Genomic DNA, 16172 nt, shown 5'->3' on the forward strand with positions numbered 1-16172 from the left:
CTTTCCTGGGGAGATGACCTCACTGGTCATAAGCCCTCTTTATCCTCTTGAGCATCAACCATATTAAAATCACAATAGGTAAGCCAATGCACTTTAGGAAGTTCATCATCTATCCAACATCAAAAAAAAGATCACTTTCCATCATTGTTGGTGCCCAAAAATTGGCTATGCCACAGATGATGTCATCTAAATTGAGAAAAATATTCACCAACCAGTGTGAAGGATCAACGTCTTAGTCTAAAACAAAAGTGTCTAGCCATGGGCATAAAAGATACCAACTCACTGATCCCTTAAGATTTGAAACATAAATGGTTACCTTTGATCAAATATAATTCAACAAATTACTCAACATGAGGTGAAAAATTCTAACTCAAACAAAAACGATATTGAAATCTGTAATGCCCCACTTAAATCTTATCCTGCAAATTTTATTAATGTTTACATTATCTGAAAATATTGAGAAATATTGGTCTAATATAAAATTCATGATTTCTATTATTCAAATTCCCAACTTACCTTCTCAAATTGAATCTTAGGTAGGATATGGTCTCCTTCCATTATTTCAAATAATATATATATTCATCTCACATTCCCCAATGTACCCTCACATTTATTAGGGAGAAGACATGGTCCTCTCCATTTAATTACATCTCACATTCCCCAATGTACCCTCACATTTACTTGGGAGAAGACATGGTCCCCTCCAACCAATTATCAATATATATATTCATCTCACATTCCCTAATGTACCCTAACATTTACTTGGGAAAAGACATAGTCCTCTCCATATATATATATATATATATATATATATATATATATATATATATATATATATATATCTCACATTCCGAAATGTACTTTCAGATTTACTTGGGAGAAGACATGGTCCTCTCCCATTAATTTCCCAATTTTATATTCATGTCACATTTCCAAATGTACTCCCAGCTTTACTTGGGAGAAGAGAAGTCAACTGTAAAGATGGATGAGAAGTTAATGACATTAACGAGAGGTGGTTGAGATGGAGAAAAGAGGGAGGGTATAAAAGGGAAGGGGGAAGGGAGAAAATGGGGGGATGTGGGGTCTTGCTTATGATTTTGGGGTTGGCTGTGATTTTAGGATTAGCTATGATTTTTGGAGACCTTAGGAACCTGTGGAGGGTTGTTGAGAGGAGGGAAATATTGTTAATCTTGGTCTAGATCATTCATCTTGGACACACACACTACATCTGGTTGGACTTGGGCTCGGAGGGCTAGGAAACCTGTGGAGGTTTCCTGGACTATGAATTATTTCCTAGTTGGATGGGAGGTAAATCCAGTTGGGTTAGTCAAGAGGAGCGTTCAGCAGGAGCAGTAGCTCACAGGCATCTCCACCAGCCACCGGTACAGGTATTTCTCTATAGATTGTTCATGTAAATTTATTAAAATGGAATGTTCACTATAAGTTATAAGGATTAAGATGTAAATGGTAAAATTTTCATTGTTTAAAAGCCTTGTAAGAAAGTAAATTATTGCCTCTGGTTGCATTTAAATTCTAGAGAAATAGATCTGTTAGAAGACCCTAGGATAGGGCTCTTACACATGGTATCAGAGCTTTGGTTCAAAATCTAGACCCAAGCCCACTAAACCCACAATTTATACTTCCCACTAATGACAACCTTGCATATAGATTTGAGCCCCATGCTTACACACAATCCATTAAACTATGTGAAGTCTATGTTGAGCTCGGCCAACTACTTTAGTATAACATTTTAAATGAGTCATACATTAATACTACCGATCTCTCACCATGTAAGTATGTTCATAGCAATTGTTGATAACTTGATACAACATTTTAGCTTAAGCAATTCCGTAACTGATATTGGCATTTCTGGAAGTTACAGACCCAATGCCTACTACAGGTTTGTCTTGAAGACCGAAAGAGGATGGTTGGATTCAGAGGCCCAAAAGGTGTCTCCAGGAAATGGTGCTCTTATAGAGCCAGGAAATGAGGACTTCGCTATTGTCTCTTCGGTGTCAGAAACCATGGGTAGCATGGCTATTCCCTATCCTCTTATTCTGTTTTTCCTGCTAGTTGTATCGAGGCCAATATTCCCTCATATACAGATTGAGCCGAGCGAGTTCTGAGTAGAAGAAACGGGCTTTCCAGCCCTTTAGATGGCGCAGGATCGAATCCTAGGGACTAGAAATGGCTGAGAGTTGTTAGATTTCACTGGAATATGCATCCAAAAGCTTCATACTAATCGGTTCTTGCATATAAAAGCTAAATCATATATGGTAGTTGTCGCCATAATTAATCGATATATAGAACACTAGTGAGTTATATATATATAGAAATAGATTGATAGCATTGAGGATTGATTGGGGATAAAAATGTTGTCAAGAATGAATGTGAATGGTGGCATGTGGGGTCTGGAAGATGCCACAGACCTCCACTGCAACAATGACGAGAATTTGAATTTGCCAACGTTCAAGGCAATGCTGGACGCGGAAGAATGGTTTACTTCTCACAACAATACTAACAATAACGATATAACTACTGCCAGTATGAATAAATGCTAACAGCCATCCTGAGGGCCCCTGTTTCAATATAGATATGAAGGATTTTTGATGTTATTCATCTCTGGTCAATCCGAATCCCGAGCCTCCCAATATGCTGTTACAGCACGCCATGAATTCTTGTTCATCGTCGCCCACTTCGATTTTCAGCCTGGACCCTTCGCAGGTCCAGTCTTTCCTAGCTGGGGGGAGCCACCATCATCAGCATCATCTTCATCATCACCATGCTCCCCAGCTCCCGGACGTTGCGGGTTCGAGTCCCTTCCAGGAGTTAGCCTGCGAGGGGTTGGTGAGCAGCAATAATGCCAGTAGCAACAGTAGCAGCAATAGCTACTTGTATGGGAGGCTGTCGGGAGGAATTTTTAGGTAGCTGAGTCCCAGCTTCGCGGGTTTGAGTCCCCGCACGAACGCTGCTACCCCGACGCCTAATCTCAGCAGCCCACACAGCCAGATGGGTGGTAGTGGTACCTCCAATCTGAGCCCCAGAATGATGCCCGCGAGCAACCTGAATCTCTCGGACACCAGATTGTTTGCTAGCAATAATCACAACACCAACAAGAACAATAATAATCTGAGCAATCTTCTGGGTTTGAGTAGCCTTGTTAGCCCTCGACTCCCTGCGCCATTAAATTTTAGCAGCCCGAAGATGCTTAGACCCCTTGAGATTTGTGCCCCAGTGGGTGCTCAGCCTACTTTGTTTCAGAAGCGGGCTGCTCTCAGGCATACTTCCCTCAGCCCAGGTGCAACAACCCCTTGCATTGAAATGCTCGATGAAGAGAGCCCCAATGGCAATAGCAATAGCAATGTGTAAGGGAAGAGGAAGTTGATGTCGGTGGGTGCTGATAAGAAAGAGGAGGAGGATGTGGATGAAAGCAATGATGGGTCTGGGGTTCAGTATGATTCGGATGATGTTGGCGGTAACAATAATAGTAGTTATAAGGTCGACCAGATTGGGGAAGATGGCTTGGCCTCTGCAGGAGGCACTGGGAATGCTGTTGTTGTTAATAACAATAGTAATGGTGGTGGAGATAAGGGCAAGAAGAAGGGCTTGCCTGCTAAGAATTTGATGGCCGAACGAAGGCGCCAAAAGAAGCTCAATGATAGGCTTTACATGCTTCGGTCTGATGTTCCTAAGATCAGCAAGATGGATCGAGCCTCTATTCTAGGAGATGCAATTGAGTATTCGAAAGAATAACTTCTAGGTACAAACGACATCAATGGAATCAGCTACAACCGTCTCAGCCCTAGTATCGAACTGAAATTTGGAGTAAACTTGAAACCTTCATTTCGTGCAACATCTCATCACTACCCATGTCTTTAAAAGACTCAGACACACTTTCCCAGATTTGGATTCAACCATAACCCACGAGAATGGTAGTGTACAAAAGGGGGTACGTTAGGATATTCGGATGGAAAATGAATATCAAAGAAGAAAAGCCCATCCTGATATGGAGTCCCAGCTGCTCCAACAATCACAACTCTGAGCAAATCCATCCTATCCTCATAGATTCTCACAAATATTGTATCTGGTAAATTTTCTTGGAGAATGTTCCATTCCTGCTGAACTTTCTTCATCCATTTCCGCTTATTAATATGCTGGTTTGTTTCTTGGTGGTAGAAGTGATCCATAGGGTCCTTTACATTATCAAACTATTTGAAGTGACCTAGGTCATGACCACTGCTACTAGGCAAGCTATGCAATGTATTTTCCTCCTTTTTCTGTTCCATGTGTACTATATCCTCCTCTATTTTCTGTTCCATATCAAGGTTACCGAATATCAACTTAACTAAGTCAAAAATCAACAGTTTTCCAGCCTGCAGGACCATTTTTATCATCTTCTTCGGCATTATTGCAGACCGATGCATCATCTTTGTCTCCACGAACCACAAATAATTGTTGAGGTCCAACCTTTGACACCATTCCAATTGCCCATGCTACCTCGATGTCTCCATCCTTGAAGACCTATGACATTCCCAATCCAAGATAGATTAGATTCTTCGAGACTCTTGTCAAGCTCTGCCTTCTCTCTTTTCATCAGAGTGTTTTGGTTTCTAGATAGATCTGTAGTTCCAAAAACATTTTGGGTCTTGTTTCATCCTTACATTCTATTTGTCCAACCAACTGATTGACAATGGCAGGCACCTCTGTTTCCCCATATACAGGAAAGAGACACGTAACGATGTCCCCAACAAAGTAGTAGTAATATGGATGGTGAGTTAGCTCATACACACTTACCAACTCCTCGCCATCAAATTTGTGTGTATCTTCAAGACAATCCATAGCCTTGACCCACTTCACTCTTATTGTGCGCTCTTTTGAATCCACACATTTTACAACTCCCACTCGTTTGCCTTCAGAAGAAGCACCGTCATCATCCGAATCCTTCTTCAACACATATTGTTCAAAAAAGAAGTCATACTCCAAATGATTATAAATGGGAATCAATGTTCTAGAATCTACGCCATATGTCCTTGTGCCATCTTGCCATATCACATCTACCTTAGTCTGTTTGTTGCCCACAGATAGCACCCCATCACGAATGTTATCTTCATTGTGGACAACAATGTCATCTGCGGCGAGCAGAGTAACTTTTGACCTCTTCCTTTCTGACATCCTAGGAAGCAGGCACCAGTCGCCTAACCGCCAATTAGTATGTGAAAAACAAGACAATAAATTTAGCTGCTCAGGGTCCTGTTGCTCTGCAGGGATGATATTTGACTGAAAATCGTAACCAGGATTCGCTGCAGCAATCCAGTTGACCCAAACTGATCCCAGTTCCACATCACCTACTGTAGCTTCCTTGTTATTTTTCTTCCATTCACAGCCATATACCATTCTTGAAAACTGCTGAGGAACTGCCCCTGACACGCTGTCCTGGAACGTAAGGATAATGGAGATTCTTGGAGATGGGAATAAGGCGATCAGGGTCGGCCTTCATTAGTTTACATTTTGATCCATCATCACATATAACTGTCACATCATCAACCACTGTATCAACTCTTCCAAGCCAAGGCCCATGAATTACATAATCACCCTATGCAAATGCCCTTATTCGATGAAGATTTCTACTGGAAACGTCTCTGATAGCAACTAATGTGGGAGTTGACAAATCTAGTGTAAGATCCACGTTAACCACCATGCCCATCTGTCTCGATGGATCTGAAGCTGAGGCAACAATATCACCATGAAAGAACACTCTATCAAGCACCTCAATGTCACTAATTTTCCCTATAGTCTCGGAAAGGTTTGTCCAAACAATCCGTGCACAGTCCTTTGGAATAGGCTCCTCTTCATACTCATCATCACTGTCACCACTGGAAAGAGCTTCTTCAGAAGATAAACGACCTTCACAATGAGCTTGAATCTACGTCCCAGGGACCTATTTTACCTGGCGCATCTAATTTCCATCCTTTGACACCTACAACACCTTCTTTGCCTTGCCGAGTGAAAGAAGAGTGCCCAACTTCACTTCCCAGTCCTAATGCACAGCCTGCAAGGGTGGAAGTTCAGATGAGGGAAGGGCATGCCCTAAATATCCATATGTTTTGTGCTAGATGGCCTGGACTGCTACTCTCCACTATGAGGGCACTGGATGGGCTTGGGCTTGATGTTCAACAAGCAGTCATCAGTTGCTTCAATGGATTTGCACTAGATGTATTTCGGGCAGAGCAAGCTAAAGAAGGAAAAATTGCACCTGAGGAGATCAAAGCTGTGCTGCTACATACTGCAAGCTGTCATACTGCAATATAGCCTAAAGAATGCCCAGGGCTGCAAAATATGTATATTATGACATAACTTCTCAAATTGCTCTGACCCAGCTGATGTGCTTGGAAAATATCAAATTAAGCATCTTATGGGGATGGCAACTGTCCACTGATGTCAATCTGGAGTTGCTACGAGTAATCATGCAACATCAACAGGAGGTCGTTCTGTGATTGTTCCGAGTCCTGGGCTGAGCATTGCTTCTAATATGTTCCAATTCTAAGAGGTCTATTTAGAATTATATCTCCTCCATCCCCAAAAGCTGGAAGTTTGGCATCTGAACATACAAGCGACATCTTGCCCTACGTATTGTTGGTTTTCTTTCATATGAGAAATGCAAACAGATGGTGGTATTTTTGTAAACAAGTTCTTTGCAAAGAGTTGGGCAACTGCAAGCATTACTTTCTTAAATAAAACTATCATTATTTCATTTTAACACTTGGTAGAATTTACTGTCTTGCTGGAAGGACTCGAAGGTAAAACGAATTTACCTTCTTGGAAAGGAAGGAATCAAGTTCCTCATGTTTAGAGATCATATACGAGTGCACTCTAAATACTGTCTCTAAGCTGTGCTGTTTTTAACTTTTTATTAAGTAAGTTTTTGCAATTTCCCTTCTTCAATCTAAAGTTCAAAACACTTTTTATTATTTGGGTTGCATTGAATGTGGAGGTGGTCAATACTATTGAGAACCTGCTTTCTATTGTTGTCCATTATAATGGGAAAAATATCCTTTTTTTAAAATTTGTTACATTCTCCATTGTTCTAACTGGTTAGTCTTCGTTAATAGACTAATAGTATCCACTTGGGACTAATAGTAGACTCTTGGATATTCAAGACATATAAATATGCTCTCATGTGGCTGTTATCTTGCTTGACAAAATGCTTTTGATTAGGGCTATAAAGATATTGCAAGCACTTTGGTTGTGAAGTCGTTCCTTTGATTATATATATGCTTATGGTAAATTTCCAATGGAGATGGAAATAAGCGAGCATATTTCAGTATTTGAGGGTTGTTACACTTTACTGGCATAGAATTCATGCCATCTTCCGGCAGCGTGTCACATATGCAAGATATTGTATTGTCAAGGCCCAATTAGAATACGAGTCATGAATGCTTAAGAGCTGTTGGCTTATTGTATGAGGCAATAAAAGCTCAGGTGTCCAAGCGAGGGGCACCTTCTAAGATTGATGTAGCTTGTTCTTTTTATATCAACGACCTCATCATTTATTCTAAATTTAAACGAAATTGCTAGCACACCAATCATCAAGTTTTGTTTTCCTTTCTCTTTTCTTTTTAACTGTTCTTTTTTTTAGATAAGCATAGTAACTTGGAATGTGGCATCTCTCAGAACATGTAGAAGTAATAATTATTTTCTGTCAATGAGGCCAACTGCTTGCACACAAACAATAGATTCCAACTTCCCACATTCTTGGAGAGGTTTATTTGATTACTGCACAGTTTTTTTTTTTTTTTGGTATAAATTTTCTCGTTCCTTAATCTATCGACGTTTATATCTATAATTGTAATTGGCATCTTACACATCCACATAATTCAATTCTTTTGGTATTTAAAAACTAAAATATTTATATTGATTTTGGTACAAATTTTGCAAAAATTAGTAGTTTGAGGCAAGGCCTTGAAACTGGTTATACCGTTCTGTTTGAAAAGACTGTAATTATCTGGTCCAAGAAAACTTTGACAAATATTGCACTTCCCCTCCATCTTGATTTATAATCATTTTGAACTCAACCTCAAACTTTGATAGTCTTAGGACATGTACTTTTGATCTTAGGCTTCTAGGCATTTTGATTAAGCCATCAAACTTGGTAGAGTTAGAGATAATTAGGCCAAGCTTGTGCTTGCTTTCGAATTTGTACTTTTTTTTGGTCTTATTTGTTCGAATGTATACTTCAATTGGATAGCACATAAAGAGCTACTATGGCACCTTTGTTAATGTACTCTAGGCCACTTAATTCTACCTCTTGTTCAATGGGGTTACACAACTTTGAATTCTATGTCTCACACAATGAATAACAATAAAACCTCTTAATTATTTCATTGAATAACAATACTAATACATTGTGTTGTTTTGAAATGCATGATTGGTAGGGTTGTCTCAATGATCCCAAATAAGGTGAAAATGAAAGAAACAACTTCAATTACTTAATCCAAAGTAAAGGAAGGCACTGCCATTATATACTCTAGTACTTCCAACAAGATAACCTTCCCCATTTTTATGAATATGCGGATCTCTTCAAGATGTACAAAGAAGAGGTTGAGAGACCAACATTTGCCAATCCAAGTGAATAAGACAATAACCATGCTATTACAAATGACAATGTATGAATATCCCATCTTTATAATGTGGTAATGAGATCAACAATCTTCCATTGCTTGGACATGCAGCCCAAGTTCATTAATTGTATAGTTAACTCTGTCACATCACAATGATTAAATTTGGTCGAAGGATGTGTCACTTGAATGTTTTGAACAAACTCTGTAATGGTCTCAGAATTCTGATTGAAGAATGAGGTGAACTATATTTTACATTTGAAATTTGCAGTTTTGTTCCCACTAATCTATACCTGAGGTCTTTGTTTTGATACCAACCTCAGTGTCTATTAAATATATGGATGGTGTGAACAATATTTGCACTGAAAATTTGCAATTTTTGAGCCAGTAATTTATACCCAAAATGTGTCCCAATCTAAAGAATTTAGTTAGTTCTATTTGACATACGAGGGTGGCTTTTTATTCTGACAATAGTAACTTATCATTATTCTTATTTAAGATATAGTAGATTTTCCATTTGAATAGTAGGATTATCTTTCAGATAGTATATTTGTCATTCTTCATAGAGGAAGTCATAATAACAAATCTCGAATTTGAGAAGTAAACGACTATGAAGCGTGAGAATTCAGATTAGGATGTGTTGAAATACCCTATATGTCACGTTAATGATTATTCTATGGGTGGTGGAATCTTCTAGTGGAAACATAGATTGAATACCATGGACTTGTGTAAGGCTTATTGTGATAATTTTTTTTAATGATCTTAAATTAAATGAGAAGATCAATTCATAGAGAAATTGAGATTTTAGAATGAAATCTTATTTAGTTAATGAAAGACCAATGAAAATATTAGAATACACTTTTACCCTTATTCTAGCGTTGAATAAAATGCCGTGAAAAGTAATGTGTCTCTAGTTTTGGATAAAAGGACCCTCAGCGTTCTTTGCAACTTTTGTGGTCACTAGCCACTTGTGAGAGTAGGCATCTTTAAAAAATGTAGTGCCATTTAGAAGGGAAATACTAATAGCAGCAGGGCAAAGGCAATTATTCCATTCGTTTAATTATTTCTCATTTGTCTGGTCATATTGTGAGCTACATTATATATCATGAAATTGTTTTAGTACTAGTAAACAATGATTAAATATATAATAAATTTGAACCTTTGACATTTAGAGGACATTTCTCTCAATTTAAAATAAAATAAAATATGAAAATCATGCTGGAAACAGTTATGAAGTTTTGAGTCTTTCATTTTCAAGATTAACTAATTGGTTTGGAAGATGAAAAACCATCAAATTGGAAGAGTGGGACTTTTATATTCACTAAGGTTTTAAAGAAACTATATGCATGAAACTTATACTAGCACCTTCTAGTGGAATTGATAGTGCACTAATCCATTGCTTGCCATTATTTTGGTTTTGGTACCACCTTATAGCATATCTAGGTTCAAATGCTATTTTCCATGACAGACAGTTGAATCTGTTTCAACTCTATATGATTCGAGGAGTTCCACAAGGATGTCACATGAGCATTTATGATGTGGATTTTGACGTAGACAGCTACCTATGTTAAGGTTTTATTTTGCAGTTCCATGTTATTTATTTATGAACATTGTGTAATATTGATGCATTTGGTTGAACATGTGAAACTACTTAGGTTGGATTTTGATGATGGAAATATTTGATGTATGACTTACTTGGTGATGATTTATCTAGTACATGACTTATCAGAGCTATTGTTGTTTCATGTATGGCTTAAGTGGATATGATCTATCTAATGAACGAAATAGTGAAATTATGATTGTTTCCAGTATGAACTACAAAATTGACATGTGGATACTAGACTTAATAGTGTGATGATTATATGTCTTGTTGTTATATAAATGCATGAATGAGAGCTAACCCGCAGGGGGAAAGAACTATATGATAGCCGAGAGCTACTCTTCCATTGAGGGAAGGTCGAGACATCTCATGGGGAAGGTATAATGCACATTGTTCTATTACATTTGGTATCTACTTGATATGCACTCTTATGACATGAGTAAAATGAAAATGACAGGTGGAAAAGACTACCTGACTGGATTATTCGATGACAAGTCCAACCAGCTCTATAGTGTGGTCCGTGTTAGGGCGTTGACCCTAGTTCTGAAGGAGGGGTGGAGGCATTTCCCACCGTGTATCCTCCGAAACCTGGAATCATGGGAGGGCAGTGGTGGACACGCTCCCCTAGACGTGTGATGACAATTGCTAGTTGCCTGCTGGGGAAGTTAGGTCGACATAGTCGACGCTTCCACCATGTTGGTTTTATCAGTGGTTAGTATGGCCGTTGCCACTGATAAAGCAGCAGAGGACGGATAGGGTGGGAACGGAAGTAGGTTAGGATGGGTAGGTGGATATAGATCAGTTGGAGACTCCTGATGGGAAGTAATGCCATAGTTTGACTTATCAAATTTTACTGCTATAACTCTCTCTAGTTTGTTATGCTTTCGAACTCCTTGTATCTTTTCATTCTAACTTCGGGACGAAGTTTTCTGAAGGAGGGGTGTATGTAATGCCCCACTTAAATCTTATCCTGCAAATTTTATTAATGTTTACATTATCTAAAAATATTGAGAAATATTGGTCTAATATAAAATTCATGATTTTTATTATTCAGATTCCCAACTTACCTTTTCAAATTGAATCTTAGGTGAGCTATGGTCTCCTTCCATTATTTCAAATAATATATATATTCACCTCACATTCCCCAATGTACCCTCACATTTATTAGGGAGAAGATATGGTTCTCTCCAGTTAATTACATCTCACATTCCCCAATGTACCCTCACATTTACTTGGGAGAAGACATGGTCCCCTCCAACCAATTATCAATATATATATTCATCTCACATTCCCCAATGTACCCTCACATTTACTTGGGAGAAGACATGGTCCCCTCCAACCAATTATCAATATATATATTCATCTCACATTCCCCAATGTACCCTCACATTTACTTGGGAGAAGACATAGTCCTCTCCATTTAATTATCAATATATATATATATATATATATATATATCACATTCCCAAATGTATTTTCAGATTTACTTGGGAGAAGACATGGTCCTCTCTCATTAATTTCCCAATTTTATATTCATGCCACATTTCCAAATGTACTCCCAGCTTTACTTGGGAGAAGAGAAGTCAACTGTAAGGATGGATGAGAAGTTAATGACATTAATGAGAGGTGGTTGAGATGGAGAAGAGGGGGAGGGTATAAAAGGGAAGGGAGAAGAGAGAAAAGGGAGGGATGTGGGGTCTTGCTTATGATTTTGGGGTTGGCTGTGATTTTTGGAGACCATAGGAACCTGTGGATGTTTCTTGGGTTGTTGAGAGGAGGGAAATATTGTTCATCTTGGTCTGGATCATTCATCTTGAACACACACACTACATCTGGTTGGACTTGGGCTCGGAGGGCTAGGAAACCTGTGGAGGTTTCCTGGACTAGGAATTATTTCCTACTTGGCTAGGAGGTAAATCCAGTTGGGTTAGTCAAGAGGAGCGTTCAGCAGGAGCAACAGATCACAGACATCTCCACCAGCCACCGGTACAGGTATTCCTCTATAGATTGTTCATGTAAATTTATTAAAATGGAATGTTCACTATAAGTTATAAGGATTATGATGTAAATGGTAAAATTTTCATTGTTTAAAAGCCTTGTAAGAAAGTAAATTATTGCCTCTGGTTGCATTTAAATTCTAGAGAAATAGATTTGTTAGAAGACCCTAGGATAGGGCTCTTACAAAATCATGATTTTTTTTTTTTTTTTTTTTTTTTTTTTTTTTTTTAATTTTATAATTATAATTTGGTTCAAGGATTTCAGATACCCTTAATATTTCATTATGATAATTTCATTAAGAATGAGTAGTGATGGACCTCACATTAATCTCATTTGGGTCTTGTTGTAACCTTATAAGGACACCAAACAAGTTTGAATCAAACAAGCCCTTAAGGAGATGAGAAAAATAGTCATGCATGGAATGGAATTTTAGCTTTCTCTATGAGTCCTAACATTTGAGTCCTAAGAGATCAAAAGGGGTGAAGCACAATCCCTCATGCCTACACCATGAGGGGTGGATCCTTGGTAGGAGTAATTAGCTTCATTAGGTTGAGGTTGTTGAGCATATGATGTCTTATTAATTGGCACAACCAAGTATGAGAGTCAATGGTCTCAGGTTTTTTAGTCTCAATAACCTTATTAGTCTAAAGATTCTTTCACATATTTAGCCCAACATTCCACAACATCTACATTGGCTTAATGGGTGAACAAAGCTTGAGGAGTTTGAGAAGGACGGGGCTTGAGGTCACAATTTGGTCATGAAAAAATTGTTGTCAAGGCTCTTGCACCTAAAGTAAGTGTCTAAAAAATTGTTATATCTTGTAGCTTTTTTTAACATCTTATTAGTAACCCAAATAAGCATGTACTCATTGATTACTTCTAAAACATCAATTTTTAGGCATACTCTCTTTTAAGGGTGAGGATTTAAAAATATCTCGAGACTTTAGAGATAAGGCCTTCAAGTGGCCTTAAAATACCCTTGAGGAAAGGAAAAAATTGCATGAGAAGGTTTAAAAATTCCACCCATATGATACCAAGGAGATAAGACATCCCAAACTTTTCTACAAACCCATGGACTATGTCAGACAATTTCATCACATGCATCTTTGCTAGGGAAATAAAAGAAGAAAAATCATTTCATCAAGGATTAGGTGCTCTACCGCTACAATCCATGAGGCTCCCACACATCCTTCATTCTAGCCGTTATCATGGCCTCCAAAGAAATTGGACACACAAAATAAACTAACAGTGTGTGTTGTTAAAATTCATGACATGCATGCACATAAGCATGTGTTGTAATGGGAAACCATTAAGACTTTTCCTTGTCCATTTGGGTTCAAATCTCATTCAAGTTTGTTCCAACAAGAAAACATGGGAGCCTTTAAGCCCATCGAAGAACTTGTGCAATGTGCACATAAGGATAAGCCCCCACAATTTATAACCATGGAACCCAAGCTTGACTTGGATGATGTTCCAACATGGTTCACAAAACATGAGAGTTTCATATAGTTTTATCCCTATGGGTTAGCTCAGTTGGTTCAAATAAACTATTTCGAGGTGGAATTCACCATAAGGCATTTGATTATATTTCGAGTAAGGTTTAAGCATAGTTGAGTTCCAATGGGTTATCAACTACAATTGTGCTTGGTGGTTGTGTTTCCCTCCATCAATATATTATGGGGAAGAGGGGGGATCCCATAAGGTTTTCCTTTAAAATATGTCCATGACATGCAACATCATATTTAAAAACAAAAATATCTATAAGGATTTCATTGTAATCAATAGTATTACCTTGAGAATGCCTTTCAAATGAACTTCTAAGATTGTTTTCACAGTGCCATCCTAACAATTTTCTTCCAAGCCAATGAAAATAGGATGATTAATAGGCACCAACACAACACTAGCATTCAAGGTATTAATTGCAAGGATTAAAGGAGACACTATAGGCTTCAACTATCCCATGCATTGAAATTTATGCCAATTAAGGCTAGCACAAGCTAAATAGTAGATGAGATAACAAATCATTGCACAAGGACAAATGAATGTTTTAAAACCAACCAAATTAGAATTGGAACAAGCTAATTCAATTGATCATGCCTAGAAAGGCACCAAATTTGGTCTCAAACATGTTTGGGGGTTGTTTCCATAACGCACTAACTAGTTCAATGTGTAACTAGTCTGAACTGACCAATTGGTTGATTCCATACTAGTCAAGAACAATCCAAGTATGGTCTAGGATATCCTTCCTATAAACTTTCATTTTTTTGACATTTTTTGGCTCATTTTGACAAACAAATGAAAAGGATTGGAACAAAGGAGATATCCAATGTCTCTATCAAGTTGGAGAGAAATCTAGTGTAGTTATCACTAGTACTATATTTATTGTAATGTGTGGACTAATAAAAAATAGTAAATAAATAGTAGATAAGATAACAATAATTGCATGAGGATGGACAAATGTTTTAAAAAAAAACCAAAGCAAAATTGGAATAAGCCAATTCAACAAATTAGGGCACCAGAGGCACCAAATCGGGCCTTAAGTATGCTTGGGGATTGGTTCCATGGTGCATTGATTGGTTCAATATGTAACGAGTTTGAATTGGCTAATTTAATTGATACCATACTAGTCAAGGACAAGCCAAGTAGGGTCTAGGACATCTTGCCTATAAACTTTGATTTTGACTTATTTGTCTCATTTTGAAAAACGAATGCAAAGGATTGACAACAAAGGAGATATTCAATGCTTCTATTGAGTTGAGGGGAAATCTAGTCTAGCATCATGATTAGTATATTTATTGTGATTTGAGGATTGATAACAAATAGTAGATAAATAGTATACGGGATAAAAAATTATTGCACGAGGACAAATGAATGCTTTAGAAAACAACCAAACCGGAGTTGGAACAAGCCAATTCAACCAATCAGGCCTCCAAAGGCACCAAATCGAGTCGTGAACTTGTTTAGGGATGATTCCTTAGTGCATTAACTGGTTCAATATGTAACTAGTATGAACTGGACAATTGGCTGATTCCATAATGGTCAAGGACAAGCCAAGTAGGGTCTATGACATTTTTCCTACTCTATGAATTTTTTTACATTTTTGCCTCATTTGAAAAACAAATGCAAAGGATTGTGAACAAAGATATTGAATGTTTATATCGATATGAGGAGAAATCTAGTGTAGCTGTCATTATTATTATATTTATTGTAATGTGCGAGTAGATTCATTGATATCATGGGGAATCCATGGGGGCTTCACTCAATGAACCCCTGACATATCATGTGCGTTCGTGACATACTAAACAATACCCCTAATTTGACTACATATTGGAAAATACCTCTAAAAATCACATTATTTAACCCCCTACCAATATGAACCCAATACACCTTCTCAATTTAAAAAACCCCTACTTTGACTAGATATTGTAGGTATCCATTTTTTCATTAACATTTTTTATACCCCTTTATATTTTTTCATTAATTTTGAGCTCTATTTTTTATGCCTATCAATATAAAAACCCTTTACCCCCTATATATCCCCGAATATCTTATGTCTTTTTTTCCTCAATATATATCCCCCAATATGAACCCATGTGCTATGGTATTACTCCTCCAGTGAAGCCCCCGTGGGGGAATCAGTTAAAATTAAAAAGTGGGGCTTATAATTTACCAAAAAAAAATAAAGGCTCTACCATTGACCCACCCTATAGTGGCATATGAAGACCACAAGGAGGCTATTACCCCACCCCCACAATGGCCCCAAAAATTGAAAACCCTTGGAATATCATCTTAGATCGATAACAATCAAAATGGGAAGATAAAATCATAATTTTTTTTTGTTATAGCATGTAGACTCAAATCAAAGAGTCCAGAAGATAATTCAAAAATGTTTTTAACTAAAGTAAAATTCTCATATTGAGTTATGGAGTCCATCTTGAGAGATAAATTCACTTAAGCAA

The 16172-nt window shown here is 37.7% G+C and overlaps 1 pseudogene; it reads left to right on the forward strand.

The window, feature by feature from the left end:
- The first annotated feature begins 2318 nt into the window (after positions 1–2318).
- LOC149204417 (transcription factor ICE1 pseudogene) lies at positions 2319–6607 on the forward strand (annotated as a pseudogene).
- The last annotated feature ends 9565 nt before the right edge of the window (positions 6608–16172 follow it).

The sequence above is a fragment of the Pinus tabuliformis genome, chromosome 1_2 (assembly GCF_031772625.1).
Source record: "Pinus tabuliformis cultivar Carrire ecotype Pingquan chromosome 1_2, CPIR1, whole genome shotgun sequence".
NCBI lineage: Eukaryota > Viridiplantae > Streptophyta > Pinopsida > Pinales > Pinaceae > Pinus > Pinus tabuliformis.